The 22,669-nt window shown below is 42.1% G+C and overlaps 1 protein-coding gene across 4 annotated transcripts in view; it reads left to right on the forward strand.

The window, feature by feature from the left end:
* Positions 1-22,669, forward strand: part of LOC140201358 (rho guanine nucleotide exchange factor TIAM2-like) — a 278,281-nt gene that overhangs the window by 53,694 nt on the left and 201,918 nt on the right. For 3 of the 4 annotated variants that reach the window (XM_072265342.1, XM_072265339.1, XM_072265341.1), the window contains exon 2: positions 14,561-14,616. The exons of the other annotated variant lie outside the window; for it this stretch is intronic. The gene's annotated coding sequence lies outside the window, so the exon portion shown is untranslated. The remainder of the gene's footprint in view (positions 1-14,560; positions 14,617-22,669) is intronic. 4 annotated transcript variants of the gene reach the window in all.

Raw genomic sequence — 22,669 nt, forward strand, 5'->3', positions numbered from 1 at the left:
TTAGATTATTGTTACAATGTAAGTATGTTGAAGTTCTAAAATGTTTCAAAGTAAAGGTTGTGGTATGTTTATTATTTAGAAAATTTATGGATTATATTAACACATAATAGAACTGAAATAACCTGCAATTAATTAACATAGATTTCAAAATTACATTAGCGTGATTTTAAAATTATATTAACATTATATAAAATAAAACTCCAGCTTCACTTCAACAATGGCTATATGGATGGGAACATTTCAGACGCTGTGTGGCCACACCACTGGGCAGCGTAGAAGGAACAGTGGTTATTGAACTGGTTCAAGAATTGGGATTCGAAGAAGCATTTGAGATGTGGGAAGAAAAGTACGTGGTTTAATTCAAACATAAAACATTGATTACTGAAGGTTTGAGCAATCAACACCCCCTGATGTGAGCAAGAATACAGACTAAAACAACTTTGACTCTATTGCAGGGGTTCCTAACTCTTCTTATACCATGGAGACTTACCATTAATGGAGGAGTCCGTGGACCTCAGTTTGGGAACCTTTACTCTGTGGACTCGAGATTCTCAACGCCATCTTTCGGTTAATGGATAGACTATTCCCTGCAGCTTGATCTTGCAAATTCATGAGATTGCAAGTGTCATATGCATAATGACTACTGGAGTTGTCTGAACTTGAAACTGGAGTGGAATGCAGGACCCTTCATGGACAATCCCAACAGTGATATGACAGACATGAAACTTGCCCTGTTATCATGGCTTATTTTTCTAAATTATGTTTATTTTTATTTTGTTTAGTTAGTGATAAAGTATGGAACAGACCCTTCTGCCCCAATGAATCTCTACAGACAGAAACCCAGCTACTTAACCCTAACCTAATCACAGAACAATTTACAATGACCGATTAACCTACGAGCCATATTTGCAACATCAGAGGAAAACCACGCGTTCACAGTCAGAAAAGTGCAAGCTCCTTACAGACGACATTGGAAGTGAGGTGCGAACTCTGACATCATGTGCTGTAATAGCGTTATGCTACCCTGGCACCCACTAATCCAGTGGCATTGGCATCGACATCGACATCACTGCACTGAGAGAGACAGGTCGGGCAGGAAATGAACAGATTAAACAACAAGGTGTTGGGTGCCCTATTATCTGGAGGGATAAATCAGAGGAGGAATCCCTTATTCCTAGTGAGCTTTGTCATCAAGTATGTACTAGTGGATCCCTCAGCATCTCCCCCTGTCAAATCGGTGACTGTCTCATTACCTTTCAGTTCACTTTAACATGGAGTCAACATGCTACAGACAGCAATGCATGTTCCATGGGAGCTTCAGAGCCAAGGAGGACTTACACTTAACATTGAAGAAGTCTTGATCTACATCCCAAAGGGAATTAAATTGATTCTCCTGGGCTGTTTTTACCAGGGTGAGAAGGGATGCAATCTTCCAGTAGGGTGTGATTTTTGCATGGAAGCAGGAAAATCATTAGCTTCAGTAGGTCCTTGATGAAATACTTGAGCATGGCTTTGTATTGACAAGCTCAAGTCATCAAGAAAACTCCTGCAGTCCAAATACTGCACCTGTAGTTTTACATGATTATGTAAATAGTACAGTATTATAGTGTGATTGGCTCCAGAGGCAGTGTTCTGTACTCTGAGTGGGACGTGGGAAGTCTGGCTGACCCCTGGATATACACATCTGCACCAGGGGTACTGAGTTGTAGCTCCTGAGAGAATGTATGAAGGAACTGGAGCCGCCGCTCAATGACCTTCACCTCGTATGGGAAAATGAGGAGGTGATAGACAGGACCTACAGGAATGTATTTACCCTAGTTTGCAGGAGATGGGTAACTGGGTGACTGTCAGGAGCAGGAGGGGAAATGCACAGCCAGTGCAGAGAACACCTGTGGCCACTCCCCTCAATATACAACTTTAAACCCTATTGAGGGGGATGACCTACCAAGGGGAGCTACAGTGGCCAGGTCTCTTGCACTGAGTCTGGTGCTGTGGCTCAGAAGAGCAGTGAGGTGAAGAGGACTGCAGTGTGATAGGGGATTCTTTAGTCAGGAACAGAGGTGAGGTTCTGTGGGCATGCTAGAGACACCTGGGTGGTATGTTGCCTCCCTGGTGCCAAAATCAGGGATGTCTCGGGTCGTGTCCATAACATTCTCAAGGGCAAGGGTGAGCAGCCAGAAGTCTTGGTACATATTGGGACCAATGACATAGGTGAGGAGGTCCTGAAGAGAGATTTTATGGAACTAAGTAGGAAGCTGAGAAACAGGACCTCCAGGGCCTCAACGTGCCATTGAGGATAAGAATAGGATGATTTGGCAGGTGAATGTGTGGCTGAGGAACTGGTGCAGGGGGCAGGGGTTCAGATTTATGCATCATTGGGATCTCTTCTGGGGAAGGGGTGACCTGTACACAGGCTCAGGTTACACCTGAACCCCATATCCTTGCAGGGAGGTTGGCTAGAGTTGTTTGGGTAGGTTTAAACTAATCTGGCAGGGGGACAGGAACCGGACTGGTGGTACTTCTCTGCATATGTCACCCCCCCCCCCCCCCCCCAACAGCAAACCATAGTTTACTCTTCTGGCACAGGCCGGGAGCCATCTGTGAAGTGCTAAGGTATTCACATTTTATGAACAGTCCTGAAATTCATTGTCATTGGCATCTATTTTGAAGAGTATGACAAAAAGTTTGAAGAGCTAATTAAATGCCAATTACATATGTTTGAGGGAAGCATGGACTTGTTAGAGATGATCATCAAGGCTTGTGTGAGGGAAGTCATGTTCTACCATCTTGATAGAGTTTTTTGAGGAGTTGATTAAAAGGATTGACGAAGATGGACGGTGGCTGTTGTGTACATGAACTTCAGTAAAGCATTCAACAGGCTTCCCTTTGGCAGGCTGATCCGTGGAGCACTGATGCACCAAGGGATCTTATGGTACAAGTCCTTAACTCCCATAAGCCAATAGGCAGTAAAAAGAAAATCCATAAACGAGGAGATCTGCAGATGCTGGAAATCCAAGCCACGCACACAAAATGCAGAGGGAGCTCAGGAAGCCAAGCAGCATCCATAGAAAAGAGTAAACAGTCGATGTTTTGGCCAAGACCCTTCGTCAGGACTCCTGAAAAGAGAATGCATGGTCCTTTGGAGCCTTAAATGTAAAAGTTTGGGACATCATGTTGCAATTCTACAAACATGCGATTAGGCCACATCTATAATTTTGACAAGCTTCTATAGATGCACGCTGGAGAGCATTCTGACTGGTTGCATCATGGCCTGGTACGGAAACACCAGTGCCCGAGAACAGAAAGGCCTACAAAAGTAATAGATACAGCCCAGTCCATCACAGGAAAAGCCCTTTTCACCTGAGCACATTTACAATGAGCACTGCCACAAAAATCAGCACTCAGTATCAAGGACCCCCACCATTTAGGCCATGCTCACTTCTTGCTTCTGCCATCAGGAGGGCAGTGAAGGAGACTTGAGTTCCATACCACCAGGTTCAGGATGGTAATTACCCTTTGATCATCAGGCTCTTGAACTTCATTCACCTCAACTCTGAACTGATTTCACAACCTACTCACTTTTAAGGACTCAACAAAGTGTGTTCTTGGCTTTATTTATTCATTTTTGTTTGAGCGTTTTTGTCTTTTGCACATTAGTTGTTTGTCAGGCTTCGTGTGCAGTTTTTCAGTGATTCCATTGTATTTCTTTGCTTTAGATTAGATTAGATTATAAGGACACTCCGTCCTCATTTATTGTCATTTAGAAATACATGTGTTAAAAAATGATACAATGTTCCTCCAGTATGATATCACAGAAACACAAGACAGACCAAGACTAAAACTGACAAAAACCACATAATTATGACATATAGTTACAACAGTGCAAAGCAATACCGTAATTTGATAAGAGCAGACCATGAGCACGGTAAATGCCCACAAGAAAATCTCAGCGTATTATATGGCAACATAATACGCTTACTTTCAACTTCGAACTTAGATTTGGAGTATGGCATGTAGTTCTAGTTGACAAATTACAGGGAGGATGTAGAAACTTTGGATAGGATACAAAGAGGTTTATCTTAATGCTAATACTCTTAACTAGAATGTTACCTAGTTCAGAGAGTATTAGCTATAAAGAGAGGTTTGACAGACTTGTGTTATTCTCAGAAGCGTGGGAGACTGAGGGCAACCTGATATTGTAGAAAATTAAGAGGGCATACAGTAGAGAGAGTGGATAGGAAAAAGTAATTTTCCTAGAGGATAGTCTTAAGGTGAGAGGAGGAAAATTGTGAAATCTTAAAAATTTAGCAATAAAGAAATTGACAGAAATATATATTTGAGAAAATCTGTGTGGGCCAGACTTTGACAGAAGTTAAGGAGGCCATTTCTTACCAAAAATAACAAAGTATGGCGCATAGGTGATTTCCCCGTGTAATCCTAAAATTTGACAGGAAGGAACTTCAGACACAAATCCGTAATCACAAGTCCTTCACATTTTGAGAGATGGAAGGGACCTTGGAGACTCCATAATCATGACCATAATGTGTCAAGGAGGTGAGTCTGGCTGTGATCTCCCTGCTGTCTGCCAAAATAAAAGTTGCCATCTATACTCATCAATCATGTCCTCCTTGCAGCCAAAGAACTATTGCATACGTTAGACTGCATTCTACCCATCTAGAGGGACAATGTGCAAGATCTTCATCATATGACAACTCCAAGAAAAATGTAACAAGCAATACTAGCTACTATATAAATTCCTTTAATTATACTGGTCTTTCTTTCTGTCATTTGAGAGGGACCATGAAACACCAACTTCAAAATTTATCTCCATCCTGCGTTTGTTGTATGACTCTGAGATGCTAACTATTCTCAGTGAAGACCAGCTTCAAGCAAGTTTGCATCATTGCCCCAACAGTCTGAATATTATTTGCTGCAATGTTGCACCTCACTTTCAATAAATCTCTTGTGGAAATAGAGTCATTTCAGAAGTAATTGGAGCCTCATAAATCTATTAAGCAGATAGCTCCACAGATACTGGAATCACTTCAGTTACCATAGCCTCATCCAAAAGTTGTTTCAGCATCATTGAGTAATACAGACCATCGAGAAAAGTTTCCTTGGGACTTTGTCTCTGGTTCTGACGTGCAGTCACAATTACCATGTGGGAAATGTGCAACTTTACACAAACAGGCATGTGATAAGAAACAGATAACATGTTGAACGATAACATTTGGGCAGGGGATGATTCTCTCTGATGTTCCTCAAAACTAGAATCTTGCCTGCTCTGTTAGGTGAGTATAAATGGCCTCATTTTAGCATTTCTTTCAAAAAATGGAACACCGGATGGTGCAGTGTTGTTCATTTCACCACCAGAGTGCCAGCTATGAGATTTACGCCCAAATCAATGGATTAGCTCACAAATCCTTAACCCTGGTTGAGATGTACACAAATATAGAAGAGAACAGAAACAGCAGGAAGGAAGTGTCTGAGGATGATGAATTCTGTAGTGGAAAACAATGGCTTTTCAGGATTTCATAAGCAGAATTTCATTCTATCTTGCACCTAGTGGTTTATGCACAGCTGAATTATTAAGAGCCAAATCTGGCAGGCTGGAGCTTCTGAAGGAAGTACTCCTTTAGAAAGTGTTATTATCTTATTCCAACACATCCCCAATAGAAACATTTTAACTGAGTCTTTTTCTGCCATCCTGCTTCACATGTTGAAAATTATTGGGTAGTTGTACTCATGAACTCAATTGCTGTGATTACATGGAGATTATATATTTTCCTTTTGTTGGGTTTTGTAGGCTGGTGGCGGTGAATTTTCCCCATGTGTTGATCCCATCTGACCTGTGGAAAATATATTTATGACTATCTCTGCAGGAGTGTTATCAATTGCCTTAGTTATAATTGACAGCTAAGGAGGTTAGTGTTTGCACAGTGTATATTTTGTTTGCCTGCAGCGAAACTTTATCAAAGTTATCCAGACTGCATCTGTTTGATTGACATCTATGTCTCTTAATACTGCTGTGTGCAATACTGTAGGGAAGCAGAGGCACACAATGTAATTATTATACTATCCATAATTGGAAGTGGACCACAACAAAGAAGCAAGTGCATGTGAACATTGAAACGTCATTGATATTAATGGATGGCTTTGTCTGAAAGCCTATTGGGAGATCCAGTTGAGATGGACAACAATGTACTTTATGAGTAATCAGCAGCTGCATATGTAAGCATGTTATTCAGAAATACAATTTATTGTTTAACATGTCCACCAAATCCTCTAAGGAGGAAAATTAGATATCTCTTTATACAAAGCATAGATTAATGCAAGTTTATTTTTGTTTCTGAATGTTGGTGCCTTGAGGGACCTGACATTACAGGCAGTCAGTTGGTTATGTAAGGCTTCCATTCCCAAGAACTATCTGTCCATTTTCTTTGTTACAATATCAAACTGCTACACAAGCATAATTAAATCAATATGTACCCAGTTATTAGTGAATACAATAAAACGTTGTTTTGTAATTACTGCTATGTTGAGAAATGCTTTAAAATATGCAAGACCATAAGCTATCACAGCAGAATTGGCCCATTGAATCCCATCAGCCATTTGATCTTGACTGGCTTATTTCCATCCTCAACACCATTCTCCCTAAACCTTCGATACCCTTACTAATCAAGAACCTATCCATATTTGATTTAAATATAACCATTGACAATCTCTAGAGCTATCTATGGCAATGAATTCCATTGATTCACCATCCATTGGCTAAAGAAATTTTCCTGATCTCTGATATAAAGGGACATCCTTCTCTTCTGAGGCTCTGCCTTCAGGTCTTAGTCTCTTCCACTACAGGAAATATTCTCTCCATGTCCACTCTATCAAGGCATTTCAATACTTGTTAGGTCTCAGTGAGATTCCTCCAATTCTTCTAAACTGCAGTGAGTACAGGCCCAGAGTCATCAAACGCTCCTTGTGTGTTAACCCTTTCATTCCTGGGATCATTTTTCAGGAACAAAGGTGATGAACTGAGAGCTTGGATACATACATGGAATTATGATGTAGTGGCCATTACAGAGACTTGGCTAGCACCAGGGCAGGAATGGATTCTCAATATTCCTGGATTTCAGTATTTTAAAAGGGATAGAGAGGGGAAAAGGGGAGGAGGGGTGGCATTACTGGTCAGGGATACTATTACAGATACAGAAAGTGTGGGTAATGTAGCAGGATCCTCTTTTGAGTCAGTACAGGTAGAAGTCAGGAACAGGAAGGGAGCAGTTACTCTACTGGGAGTATTCTACAGGCCCCCTGGTAGCAGCAGAGATACAGAGGAGCAGATTGGGAGGCAGATTTTGGAAAGGTGCAAAAATAACAGGGTTGTTATCATGGGTGACTTTAACTTCCCTAATATTGATTGGCACCTGATTAGTTCCAGCAGTTCAGACAGGGCAGAGTTTGTTAAGTGTGTCCAGGATGGATTCCTGTCACAGTATGTTGACAGGCTGACTAGGGGGAATGCCATACTAGATGTGGTATTAGAGCACTTGGAGAGGGTAAATTAACTTGCATTTTTTCATGAAAGCCAACACACGAAAATGACAGATGTGCATTTCATGTATTCTAAAAGCTTATTAATGGACGTGTGCACAAAAGTCACAGATACTTTAATGAGAAACTGTAAGTTCCAAGTGCTAACTTCTGTCATGGAACTGCATGGCCATTTTGGACTATTGTTAAAAGCAATGAAAGTGAATGTTTGCCTTTTTAACTCATCAGTAAAATTAATGTTTTAGAAACAGTAGAAATAAGCAATTCATGCCTTTGTAGAAATTCTCTTTATTTTAATGTTCATGCTTATAAATTGTTTTGTGCCATGACTTTAAAATTGCCACATTTTATTCACCATTTTTTAAGAAAACTTTATCTACTTGAACCACATGTTCTAAGCTGTGCAGGGCTTACTCTGAAAATGATGAAAAAGTGTATGTAAATGTGTACTACTTTTCCTCATTATACAAGAATTTTAACCATTATTGGGTTGTGGCTCTATGGCATTTCCAGCATCTTGTACCAGTGTTAGATGGACATTTGGATGCAAATATTTTCTAGGAAGCTGGAGTGCACCTAATTGTTGACAAATTTGCACTGCTAGTTTAGTTATGACCCGGAGCCACCTGAAGTAATATTTGGTGTATCAACAGCAGGCAGCAGAGACGAGCTTTACAAGCAAGCAAAGGCTTATATTTAGCACCCGATGTGGAATACTGGTTGACCTGTGGTACGTCATATAATTAATCTCCCCCTTTCTTCTGAAGAATGCAATATCAGCTATAAATGGTGATACTTGCTTTTCTCTATTGATAATGGGAGAATGTGAAAGCTTAGCAAGGATGGGAGCCATGCTCTAAACACACTGAAACTTTTTGTAGGGTACTGACTTACCATTTGAATAAATAACTGCCATCTATGCAAAGCTACCTGCAGTTACTTCCAGGATGGTATTGTTATCTTTGGGGATAACTGGGTGGTTGGGATATGAGAAAAAGATAAAAGGACTTATCACTGCTTAGTCAGCACCTAAAGTTTCCCATGCACACTGTAGATACACTCATTCCACTGACACACTTTTTAGAAGCAGCTTGAATGGTAACACAGTTAAAATAATCATTCACTTTGCATGAACCATATTTGTACAAGTCATTATACACTTTGTGTGTGAAATGTGGGTAAATATTGTCCAGTACTCATAAAATTGTAATTGTCAAAGAAGCATATGGAAGCCACAGAATACAACAAAATTGACACTGAAAGGGCAATGGAACATTTGTAAGTGTAAATCCTTTTCTAAGAACAGCTTCTGGTTGTTGTAGCATTTACTTCTGGTATTTTAACATGGAGCTCACAATTTAAAGCAAATTTAAATTTGTGATTTAATTACCATTGATTTATATTATCTTACTAACAATATCCACACTTTTCAGGCAAAGTTAGGATTTGTCAAATTCTACTGTCCAAATTGTTAGGCAATACTTTCTCGGTGCTCTCCCTGCCAAACCTCCTGTTCATGTTGGCGATGTTTATATGTAGCAGCAGGAACAAGTCACAGATTAGTGACATAACTGAAGATAAATTAGAGACTGTGATACTTGTAATGGCACTAAAGTACTACAAAGCTGCTGAGGCCATTCAATTAGTGTTACTGTGTTGATAATTTCTAGGTTTTTGCATACTCCGAGTTGGTGTCTGGAGTTTTTTTTTGAAATCTCTTAGCCCACCACAAAAATAGGACAATCGTACCAAAAACTAATGAAAATTTAGTTCTGAAGGACACCTTAGCATTAAGATGATATTTGCAGTGGAAATTGCCATTACTTACAGATTAATAACCCCAAGATGTTACTTATTTCTGTCATTTTGTTGTTTTAATTCAGTGCAGGAGTAATATCTGATATTACTTTGATATCGTTTGCTGCAGATGTTATGCAAGTATCTTGCAAAATCTCATCCATTCATTGCTATAAACCCTTGAGAGTGTACATCAGCAATGCATTAAAGGCGCTTTTGAGGTGTGGATTGAAGAATCTACTTTTTTAAAAAAAAAACAAGAAGCAGATAGACATTCTGTGAAGTAATTACTTTGCTATGAAGTAATTTAATTCTTGAATCTGGCAAGGGTATATATCTGATTCAGGTATCAGTGGAGGCATTGTCACTGTTGGTACTTTATGTGTGTGTTTGAATGTATACATAGGACTCACTTGACCGTGTGTGTGTGTAGTTTTGAGAATGGAGACAAAGTTGGAGTTGAACTGTGCAAGTATTAATTTTTGTCCTATAATGTGTGACTTCAGTACGAATGGATGTCATTTGAAATCAGTCGTTCATTGGTACAGTACAGTGATCAGTGTGTTGCATTCACAGTTTTAGAATTGTGTTCTTGTGTATGCATTTATACATTACATTATATATTACTGGTTTAACTCATTCTAGTGGGTAATATACAGGTTTAAATTCCATGTCAAATACATTGTGGGAGGCCCAAAGAAACAATCTTTCAATTGTTCAATAAATTTTTAAAAATTTAACAATTTGACTTGTCTAAAATGTATCTCACAATTCAAGTTGCCAATTATTTGGTCACCTCCTCCATGATCTCATGTAGCAAGGTCAAATTGTGTCATCATTCAAAGTTCCCCTGCAGAAACATTCTTACAATTTAAAAGTGCTGTATAAATGCAGGGTTTTTTGTAAGCCTTGAATTTATTGCAATAGCAGTGTATGAGACCATGAAGTAATTTGAAAACAGTGTTGATTATTTCAAATTTGGCAAGCAGCAGAACTTATAGGAGAGGAAGTAGAGGAACGTCATTGAAATTAGAGAATTTGAGATGATCTTTCTTCAGTGAAATACCTTTTATTCAAAATAATCAAGAGACTTCCTGAGAATACACAGTCAGGGCATAATGAATAATGGTAGAGAAGAGCTAGGTTTTTGCATGAAAAGAGCAAGGTTTTTTTTACATGAAAAGAAAACAAAAACTTGGACAAACTTCTATAGAGACTCAGTGGGGAGTATCCTAGCTGGCTGCATAATGGCCAGATATGAAAACACCAATACCCATGAATGGAAATGGCTACAAAAAGTAGTGGATACAGCTCAGTCCATCACAGGAAAAGCCCTCACCACCATTAAGCACCTTTACAAGGAGCGCTGCCTCGAGAAAACAGCGTCTGTCATCAAAGACCCCGCCATCCAGGTCATGACCTCTTCTCACTGTTACCATCAAGCAGGAAGTACAGAAGGCTTTGGTCCGACATCAGGTTCAGGAACAGTTGTTACTTTACAACCATCAGGCAACCTTGTTGATCAGGATCACTGTTATTCTGAACTAATTCTACAACCTACAGACTCGCTTTCAAGGACTCATTGCATCTCATGGCCTCAGTATTATTTTCATTTGTGCAGCTTGTCTTTTGCATATTGGTGTTTACATAGACATAGAAATATAGTAAATAGGTGCAGGAGTAGGCCATTCGGCCCTTCGAGTCTGCACTGCCATTCAGTATGATCATGGCTGATCATCCAACTCAGAACCCTGTACCAGCCTTCCCTCCATACCCCCTGATCCCTTTAGCCACAAGGGCCATATCTAACTCCCTCTTAAATATAGCCAATGAACTGGCCTCAATTGTTTCCTGTGGCAGAGAATTCCACAGATTCACCACTCTCTGTGTGAAGAAGTTTTTCCTAATCTCAGTCCTAAAAGGCTTCCCCATAATCCTCAAACTGTGACCCCTCGTTCTGGACTTCCCCAACATCGGGAACAATCTTCCTGCATCTAGCCTGTCCAATCCCTTTAGGATTTTATACGTTTCAATCAGATACCCCCTCAATCTTCTAAATTCCAATGAGTATAAGCCTAGTTCATCCAGTCTTTCATCATATGAAAGTCCTGCCATCCCAGGAATCAATCTGGTGAACCTTCTTTGTACTCCCTCTATGGCAAGGATGTCTTTCCTCAGATTAGGGGACCAAAACTGCACACAATACTCCAGGTGTGGTCTCTACCAAGGCCTTGTACAACTGCAGTAGTACCTCCCTGCTCCTGTACTCGAATCCTCTTGCTATAAATGCCAGCATACCATTCGCCTTTTTCACTGCCTGTTGTACCTGCATGCCCACTTTCAATGACTGGTGTATAATGACACCCAGGTCTCGTTGCACCTCCCCTTTTCCTAATCGGCCACCATTCAGATAATGATCTGTTTTCCTGTTTTTGCCACCAAAGTGGATAACGTCACATTTATCCACATTAAATTGCATCTGCCATGAATTTGCCCACTCACCTAACCTATCCAAGTCACCCTGCACCCTCTTTAGCATCCTCCTCACAGCTAACACTGCCGCCCAGCTTCGTGTCATCTGCAGACTTGGAGATGCCGCATTTAATTCCCTCATCCAAGTCATTAATATATATTGCAAACAACTTTGTCAGTGTTCATTTATGTATAGTTCTTCATAAAATTCTACTTTTTTCCCTCTGAGTGTACGTAAGGAATTGAACCTCAAGGTTGTATATGGTAACATATACATATTTTGAACTTTGAAAATTATGAGGAAAGGGAAATCAGATCAAAGCAGCATCTAAAATCTGAGCAAAGTTATCTGTAACTTAACATCTGACAGGTTGAAACTGTCTGTAAACCAAAGTTTTCATAAATTGTAAATGCTGTTGGCTGACGTTGCATAAGTTGCACTGATAGGTTATTTAACTACAGATTAGTTTTTAAGTTTAAATTTTCGCTAAAATTAGTTAGTACAGATTTGTACCACTGATGAAAAACATTCTGATCCATAGAAACTCAGCTTGCATTAACCTTGCTCTGTTTCTGCAATTCATTTTGTCCAACAATGGTTTTCAATTCTTGCTCTTAATGGAATCTTTTGACTTTTATATACTGATTGCTGTGTGCAGCAGAGAGGGGATGGGTGCAACTCATCAGCTGTGGTGGAACTTCCCGTTTAAAGCTAAATAAATATCACCCCTGGAGAAAAAATGTTGGAGGTTTTTCAGCTGTTGGCATCCTGGTTGGATTTCACGGGAAAACAGCGTAATTTAGGCTTTGACATATTTTTCACTAAACTGCAACTGTTGAATGAATGGTATCTTAAAAAGTTGTATTTCTTATAGATGCTTGTTGTTGGATATATTTATATTATAGGAGTTTTTTAAGTATCAGTTCAACCAGATCTGAGTTTACTGTAGGGCACTTTGATTTTTCAGAATACTATGTAGTTTTATATTTCGCTGTGCAGTACTTTTATTTTTGTAGTCAAGATTACTTTTTTTTTGATAGCTCAACTTTACAGGAAATGCTAAAGTTTCAGAATAAGTCTGGACTGGGTCTTGCCTTGGTACACAGAACAAATGAGCACTGTCCTGAAAGTCTGTGCTTCAGACACTTTCTGTCAAATATCAGTGTTCTGATCATATTAAACATGACTGAATTGGTTACAATTACTGCTTCCCAACAGGAATGATTGAAGCTTGAGTCAAAAGTTTCATAGTAGGATCAATTAACGACGTGCTTGCTGAACCTTTTTATCTTAACCCTTTACGGTGTGCTGAATATCCTATTGCACTTGGCAAGTAACATACCAGACAGTAACAAAATAGAATTGTCATTGATGACTACAACTTTTATCATGGGACGATATCAAATTGAATTGAGTTGAAACTGCTTGGGTTTTATAGGTGCCAGATTATACCTGCCAAGCTAATTCAAAAGTTCAGTCCAATTCCTGTTGCTCTTATTTCACAGAAAAGTGTAATCTTAAACTGTTGGCTTTGAATGAAAATATGACTCCTTAAACAATGCTTATTTTAAGCACCATAGTATTTCTTCTGAATTGGAAAACAACTTGCCGGAAGCTTTATGCTTTTTTTTTCTTGTTAATTCAGTACCTCATTTTATTGTCACCTCACAAAACCTATTGATTTTTGTGAGCTTGAGCTGGTCTGCGGGCTGATTTACATCACCCCTGTTGGCTCAAACAGTTGGTCACCTGCAACTACTGCTGAGCTATACTGATTCATGAGCCTCTGTCTATATTGACCAGATGGATGTCTGTGAAAAGAACTGGTAGGAGTATGAGCTGAGTTGAGGGGGTGGAGTTAGGAACATTTGCCTTAGACTTAAGGAACCTTGCAGACTTGCTTCAGCCTTTTGTGTGGAGATCATGATCTGCAACATCAAATTAGCACCGGCTGTTTAGATGTAACTGAAAAATATCACAGGGTAATTAGAATGTAGTCTCTAATGCACCAAGAATTAAGAGGCTGTGATGCTTTTCCACATATATTCCTTAGGATACTACCATCAACAGCATGCATAATATTCTTCACATTTAATTTTAAAAGTATTTTTATTAGATAGTTTTAACTTCAGTGTACAGGTAATTAGTGAAGTGTTTTTGAGCCAATTAGGGTGGAGAAAAAATTTGGAGAGCTCAAAATGGATAAATAAGACAAAATTATTGATTAATGAATTATGGGCCAAACGGAGAATTCTGGTAAAATGGTTCCTAGTGGATATGTTCTGTCTGAAGCAAGAGTAAAAATAAAATCCATTTTAGTTCTAAAAGGGAAATGAGCATGTATTTCAAAAGATGGTGACTGTTTTCATAACATTTTAGAAATAATTTGGTGGTCTAGTGGTGCCAGCAGTCTTAAATAATTTTCTCCCATTTGGTTGTTCTTTGTTGAGAATTGGAAAAATATTGGCCTGTATTGTGATGGAGGGAATAGGGTTTTATAGTCACGCCAAATTCGGCTTTTATCTGGTGGCTCCTGATCTTTCCTTTTCTATTAACAGAGCTGAGATTGCCTAACTTGATTTAAAAATAATCTGCAAGATTCCCGTTATAGTTCAAACTTATCTTTTGGAGGGAGATTCAAGTCAGGAATAAAGCTGTACTACATTTTAGGAGTAAATGTTTTGGTTTCAGATCCACTAAAGTATGAGCTGTAATCTGATTTGTGTGTTTACCTTTTAGACTCTTCAGTGAATCATGTGGGTGTGAGAAAGAAGTCTGGCTCCACTTCCATTAAGGTAATCATCTTGTCAGTGGTGTTGAAAATTTTGCCCTTGCTCTCAGTGTGAGGGAATGCTTTGATGAAGTAGACATATTGTTTCATCAAAGCCATGAACTACTTAAGTTTAGTAATTTGACATGCATTATAAAATTTTAGTCTCCATGTGCCTAGCAGACTTAAATGTTCCAATATCCTTTCATATTTTAATCAATGGTTGGTTGGTGTGGTTTCTAAGATAACAAATTTGCATCTGATATCGAACGGTTTTCTGCTGAAAAGTTTGTTGAAGTATGTTATCAGCCCTCCACCCTCCCCAAGTTGTCCTGTTTGCAGAATTAAATATTTGCAGTTATAAATAACCGTCATCTGAATGTTCCCTGCTGAATACAGTGACTCAGTATTCGTTTCAAAATGTTTTAAGGTGTCAGTCTTTTTTATTAGGGCCAATATCTTCTTGCTGAAATTTAACTTTAAAATGTTACGATGAGCTACTTAGGTCATTCTGTACCAAAGTTGAACCAAAATTAAGCCCACAGTTTCTAGGATAATTTGATGGCTTGAAAAGAGAGAGAAATAATTGATACATCTTTGTAACAAATAGTAATTACATTTTATCTGGACAATTATTTTAAACAGAGTATATAATCTTTGCTATGGAATTAATCTGCCAGGAGCTACATCCACATTTTTTTCGCATGTAATTCAAACCTAAAGTTGAAATCTATTTCTATAATTAAGAACAGTATAGACTTGTGTATTAGCCACATGGTTTTATTTTTAAACCGTTATGTATTACTGAAGGAAGAATGGGTTAAAAACAAACTGATCAGATATGGAAAACCTGGGGCAACCCACTTTCCTGTTGTAATTAGCTGGACAATTGAAGGCATACTGCAAACTGCTTGTCTAAAACTGGAAAGATGGTGATTGTGCTGGATATTGGGTGGATTCTGAAGCACCTTCAATTACTCCAAAAGACTGAGGTTTGGTAAAATACTGAAAGCTTTTATTCGCTGTACAATACGACCTCCACAGTGAGTGTCTGCCCCCGGACTGAGAGGGAGGGGCAAGACGAACACCTTTATACAGGACTCTGTGGGAGGAGCCACAGGGGTAGTCAGCAGAGGGGTGTGTCCAGACAGGTAACCGAGTTACAACATATATACATGGTTTACCACATTCACCCCTCCTTTTTTAAAAAGAGTCCCGCGGGGTGAAGTGACTGACAATATTTACAAGAAGTATATTTATAGGTTAAGTCTATCAGGCGGTCGAGTCCGTCGCTGTGACCTACGTAGCACCGGCGATGATTGTACCGGCGATGGCGGTTGTGCTGGCTCCGGCCTGACTTCAGGTGCCAGCACGTTAGGCGTTGGTAATCCCTCGTGCGTGTGTGTTGCGCCCGGTATGGGAGTGTCGTGTGGTGTCTGTATAGGGTTTGGGGTCCATGGTGTCTCGAAGGTACGTACATTGGTGGGTACGGGGTCAATAGTCACCACGGATGTTCAGGGTAGGGGCCCGGAGCTCCTGCGGGCGCCAGGTCGCGGATGGAGACCGTGTCCTCCCACCCATCAGGTAAAACCACGTAGGCATACTGGGGGTTCGCATGAAGTAAGTGAACTCTCTCGACTATCGGGGAGTATTTATTGCTCCTCTCATGTTTCCGGAGCAGCACTGGCCCCAGGGACATCAGCCAAGATGGTAGGGTGGTTCCAGTGGTCGATTTTCTGGGAAAAGAAAAGAGCCGCTCATGAGGGGTGGCATTGGTGGCTGTGCATAACAGGGAGCGGATGGAGTGGAGTGCCTCGGGAAGGACCTCCTGCCAGCGGGAGAACGGCAGTCCCTTTGACCTGAGGGCTAAGAGTGTGGCTTTCCACACTGTGCCATTCTCCTTCTCTACCTGTCCATTCCCCCGGGGATTATAGCTCGTGGTCCTACTGGTTGCAATTCTCCTAGCCAGTAGATATTGGCGCAGCTCGTCACTCATAAACGAGGAGCCTCTGTCACTGTGGATATAGCACAAGTATCCGAACAGAGTGAAGAGCTTGCGCAGGGCTTTTATAACTGACGTGGTAGTGGTGTCGGGGCAGGGGATGGCGAAGGGGAACTGCGAGTACTCGTCAATTACGTTAAGAAAGTACACATTGCGGTCGGTGGAGGGAAGGGGGCCCTTAAAGTCAACACTCAGTCGCTCAAAGGGGCGGGTGGCCTTGATGAGTGGTGCCTTTTCGGGTCGTTAGAAGTGTAGTTTGCACTCTGCGCAGACTTGGCAGTCCCTGGTCATCATCCTGATCTCCTCAAGGGAGTAAGGCAGGTTCCGGGCTTTCACGAAGTGGAAAAGCCGGGTGACTCCCGGGTTGCAAAGGTCTACATGTAGGGCGTATAGCCAGTCGATCTGCGGGCTGACGCATGTTCCCCGGGATAGGGCATCGGAGGGCTCGTTGAGCTTCCCAGGCCTGTACATGATGTCATAGTTGTAGGTGGAGAGTTCGATTCTCCACCTTAGAATTTTATCGTTTTTGATTTTGCTCCGCTGCTGATTATTAAACATGAACGCGACTGAGCGCTGGTCAGTTAGCAGGGTGAACCTTTTGCCGGCAAGATAGTGCCTCCAGTGCCTTATAGCTTCCTCTACCGCAGAGTGCCGAATTTCAGGGCCTTGAAGGGTACGGGAGAAGAACGCCACTGGTCTTCCTGCCTGGTTGAGAGTAGCAGCCAGCGCAAAGTCGGAGGCGTCACTCTCTACTTGGAAGGGAATGGCCTCATCCACCGCATGCATTGCTGCTTTGGCAATGTCCCCTTTTATGCGGTTGAAGGCTGCGTGGGCCTCGGCAGAGAGGGGGAATGTGGTGGACTTGACCAGGGGGCGGGCCTTGTCTGCATAGTTAGAGACCCATTGGGCGTAATATGAAAAGAAGCCCAGGCACCTTTTGAGGGCTCTGAGGGTATTGGGAAGAGGGAGTTCCAACAAGGGGCGCATACGGTCGGGGTCAGGGCCAATGACTCCATTCTCCACGACACACCCAAGGATAGCAAGTCGGGTGGTCCCAAATACACACTTGTCCTTGTTATAGGCGAGGTTGAAAGATTTGGCCGCTTGGAGAAACTTTTGGAGGTTGTTGTCGTGATCCTGCTGGTCATGACCGCAGATGGTGATGTTATCCAGATATGGGAACGTGGCCTTCAGTTGGCACTGGTCCACCATCCGGTCCATTGCCCTCTGGAAGACAGATACACCATTCGTGACACCAAAGGGGACGCGCAGGAATTGATAAAGCCTGCCGTCCGCCTCGAAGGCGGTGTAAGGGCGGTACTCCCAGCGGATGGGGAGCTGATGGTAAGCGGATTTTAGGTCTATGGTTGAGTACACCTTGTACTGTGCTATCTGATTGACCATATCCGCGATGCGGGGTAGAGGGTATGCGTCGAGCTGCGTGAACCTATTGATGGTCTGGCTATAGTCCACGACCATCCTATTCTTCTCCCCATTCCGAACAACCACCACCTGCGCCCTCCAAGGACTTGTGCTTGCCTCAATGACCCCCTCCCTGAGCAGCTGCTGCACCTCCAACTTAATGAAAGCTCTGTCCCCCGCGCTGTACCTCCTGCTTTTAGTTGCCACAGGTTTACAGTCGGGGGTCAGGTTGGCGAACAGCGGTGGGGGAGGAATCCTGAGGGTGGAGAGGCCGCAAGTGGTGTCGGTAGTGTGGCAGTTGGCATGATGTTGGGTGGGATGCGCGGGTCGGTGTGTGTGTGTGTGGTCAGTAGCGGGGTACGTGACATATCTCTACAAAATGGGATTTATGACAGTAATTGGCAGGAGGGGCCCATCATACTTCATTGTCACGCTTTTCAGGTGGCTCTGGAAGTCCAACTCCAACAGCACAGGGGCACACAGTTGAGGCAAGACCAGTAACGTAAAGTCTCGATATTCTGTGCCCTGCACCACTAGCATCGCTACACAACCCCCCCGGATGTCTGTTGTATGCGACCCGGAGGCCATGGTGACCCTCTGACTTACCGGCCATATCATGAGTCCACAATGCTGCACCGTGGCCGGGTGGATAAAACTCTCCGTGCTGCCTGTGTCAAACAGGCAGCTTGTCCTGTGCCCCTCCACCAGGATGTCCATCATTGACCTTGCAAGCTGGTGGGGAGCGCTTTGGTCGAGGGTCACGGAAGCCAGGGTGGGGTCGCTGTCTTGGTCCGGCGTGGTGGGGTGCCCCGTGAGCACCCGTTGGTCGTAGGCGGTGGGAGGTGGCGCCGACCAAGATGGCCGCCCCCATGTCTCGCACGTGGTGGTGGCGTGCAGGGAAGATGGCGGCCCCCATGTCTTGCACGTGGTGGCAGTGTGCAGGGAAGATGGCGACCCCCACGTCTTGCACGCGGCGCTGCTCGATCCCGCTCGCGGTTTTGACTTACAAACCTTGGTGAAGTGGCCCTTCTTTCTGCAGCTGGAGCAGGTAGCTTGTCGGGCTGCGCAGCGTTTCCGGGGGTGCTTCTCCAGTCCGCAGAAGTAGCACTTTGCGGACTCACGACTGGCGGCAGCCGAGGTCGATTTGCCAGCAGGTTGCGGGGTCTGCGGCACCCAGGAGGCCATCGGGGGATCGTGTGCCTGGAGAGCCTCGGAGTTATGCAGAGCGGCCTCCAACGTATCAGCCAGCTCAATCGCCGAATTTAGGGTAAGATCGGCTTTTTCCAGCAGCCGCTGGCGCACGTACACTGACCTGGTCCCCGTGACGAAGGCGTCTCTCACTAGGAGTTCTGCATGCTGCACCGCCGTCAGCTCCTGGCAATTGCAGGCTCGCACGAGCGTCCGTAGGGCCTGGACGAACTCAGCACTCGATTCCCCGGGGCGCTGTTGCCGTGTCGCTAAGCGATGCCGAGCATAGACGCTGTTTATCGGCCGCAGGTATTGTCTTTTGAGTGCGTTCATCGCGCCATCGTAGTTCGGCTGGTCTCTGATCAGCGAATAAACCCGTGAACTGACCCTGGAGAGTAGAACTCTGCGCTTCGCTACGGGGTCGGTCGCTTTAATCTCCTCTAGATACGCTTCGAAGCAGGCCAGCCAGAGTTCGAAAGCGTTTCCAGTGTCAGGTGTTTGCGGATTGAGGTCTAATTTTTCTGGTCTCAGGGCCTGTTCCATGTTTTAAAACGTACAGCGAATGAAATTGAAGCACCTTCAATTACTCCAAAAGACTGAGGTTTGGTAAAATACTGAAAGGCTTTTATTCGCTGTACAATACGACCTCCACAGTGAGTGGCTGCCCCCGGACTGAGGGGGAGGGGCAAGGCGAATACCTTTATACAGGACTCTGTGGGAGGAGTCACAGGGGCAGTCAGCAGAGGGGTGTGTCCAGACAAGCAACCGAGTTACAACATATATATATGGTTTACCACAGATTCACAAAGCCGTTCTTGCCAAATAATACTTAAATGCTGCAGAATCAAAATCAAAATACACGCCTTAATGATGTACTGAAATTTGAAGTGTAAATTAATTGACTTAATGTTACTCACTTTGCATATAATTTATTTTATTCGTTATTCTTTGCTTTTACTTTAAACTAATTTCCCCTTTGTCTGCCTAAAGATCAGATCTCTTCACATCAAATAATCGTCACATCCTTTGATATCTTCTGGAATATTTGTTACTGTATGCAGTCCCAATTTCTGGCAGGTGCCAGCCTCTTTTAGATTACTTCCGAGGTTATGCATTTGAGGTCCACTGAAATGGATGTTTGCTCAGACGGAAGATCAAGACTCAACTCTAAGATGGCTCTCTTGAGCCTAAATTCTTGGAGTTGTAACTTGAACCTGATCTGTAGTCTGTTCCTTCCCGGCTTGGCTGGATGATTGCCAGGAGGGTGCGGGTAGCATAGGGAACTCCTTTTTGTTTAGGGCTTTCCTGCAAACTTCATTCAGCCTCACTACACCTCACGGTACTGAGAATTAGTGCTGAGCCAGTAGGACACACAAACTAAGCCAAGCACAAGGACTTGTAATTTTTTTGACATCTGACATAGAGTTGGGTGTTCACAAATTTCCCTGGTCAGGTCAGGTTTAATCCAAAGGTTCTGTAGATTAAGGCAACAATTGATTTCTGGTGAATTGGCTAATCTAAAGTGATCGTGTTTAGGAGTAGATCATTGATGTTGGTGTATGGATTGACACACACTCAGACACGAGGGAGAGGGGGGGGGAGAGAGAGAGAGAGAGAGACCTGGAGGAATTTAGCAATGCGAGCAGCATCTGTGAAGGAGGACGAGCAGTCGATATTCAGGCTGAGATCCTGATGAAGGGCCTCATTCGGCAATATCAACTGTTCATTTTTGTCTATAGCTGTTGCCTGCATTGCTGAGTTCCTCCAGCATTTTGTTTTAAGATCAGGTCGAGATCCATTTAGTTTCTTGGGCATGTTCCCTCAGCCAGTGAGATCATGACACCCATTTTTTATAGACCCTTGGCTCCGTATCCTATTGAATCATGGATTTAGACTTTTGCTTTCCAGACTCACTGCCGAATGAGCAAACATTGATTTTAATGTACCTAAATTCCAAATCTTCCTGCCAGTGAAAGGGGGAAATGGGGGTGGTGCCTGAATCAGTTTATGGTATTTTTAGATTTTGAAAGGAATCAAAAGAGCAGCTGTAGAGTAACTTAAATGATCTGTCTCCTTTCAAGATGTTGTATGGTCACCCTCATTATTCTGCTGTGTTATTTCCTTTCAGGAGCCTCTGTGTCACTATCAATTAATCTTCCATGTGTCCACTAGCTTTTGTAAATATTGATCCATTATATTATTGTATTACACATGTTCAAGATTCATATCTATTATAATGCTATTGTCCAAAACTACACATGAACAGAGCTTCCTTCTAGCACTTCAATGCAATGACTAATATTTCATTAGAGCTTCCTTTATATTTCGTACTTTACTGCTATATGTTCATATGTACAGGACCCCTAGCTTTAACCATTTAATTGACACCTCTGTCTGTTCTTCAAAAGTTACTGACCTCACATTTACTTGCATTGAAATCTGTATGACAAGAGTTTTGTCTGTTTACTCAATCTGTTTTATATTTCTTTGTCACTTAATCCTATCAACTGTGCTGTATATCACCCATCTATTGTCATTTTTGTTTGGTACCTTCTAGAGTTACATTGACATTTTCTTGTCTATTCCCTTGGAGAAGAACCTGTTTATTTATTCCTTTTTGAGAACATTCAGGCTTGGTTATGAATACTCAGGAATTTCTCAGCATCTAGTTGCATTGCTGACAGTCTGAATGTAGGAAAATAACTGTGGCGATTGCCTCCAGTTTAAAAAAAATATGTTCAAGCAGTTTTTTTAAAACTTCCAGTCAGTGCATTTAGCTTCTTGTGCTTTACACACTTCCCATTCTAGCAGTTTCCAGTATGATGATGACAATATATAGTTTCTCAGAAAAGCTGTATTTCCATAAAACTGCAAAGCAAATTACTCTCTGCATGCCATCTTGAAACTACCACCTTACTTTTGGTTCCTTTGCCAAATCAAACGTATTTAACATTGCACTTTATAACATTTGGAAGATTGGGGTTCAATTCCTGCTGCTGTCTCTCAGGATTTAGTATGTTATCTCTGGCCATGTGGGTGTTGTCCATGTGCTCTGGATTCCTCCCACATACAAAAGATGTCCAGTGTTTGCATGGCAACACTTGTGGGCTGCCTTCACCACACAGTGTTGGTCATTGAGGCAAGCGATGTATTTCACTTCGTTTCAATGTTCTCATTTTTTTTAAATTGTAAAAGATTGTAATTTAAATTGTAATTTGTAAAAGATTGTAATTTAACTTGTAATTTCTAACAATTAAGTAAGTATTTTCCCTACTTTGAAAGTGATCCCTTGTTATTTGTTTATACCTGTCTTTTTGGTGCGTAATTGAGATCCCTCTACTGTGTGAAATACTTCAATGTTAACGAACGTGCATGTGGCAGGTGTAGATAATGGAAATATTTTGTTGATCTGAAATTTGACTCTTCAATATAGATGGGAAAACAAACTTTTAAAGGAAAGTTCCAG

Source organism: Mobula birostris, chromosome 8, assembly GCF_030028105.1.
Source record: "Mobula birostris isolate sMobBir1 chromosome 8, sMobBir1.hap1, whole genome shotgun sequence".
Lineage (NCBI taxonomy): Eukaryota > Metazoa > Chordata > Chondrichthyes > Myliobatiformes > Myliobatidae > Mobula > Mobula birostris.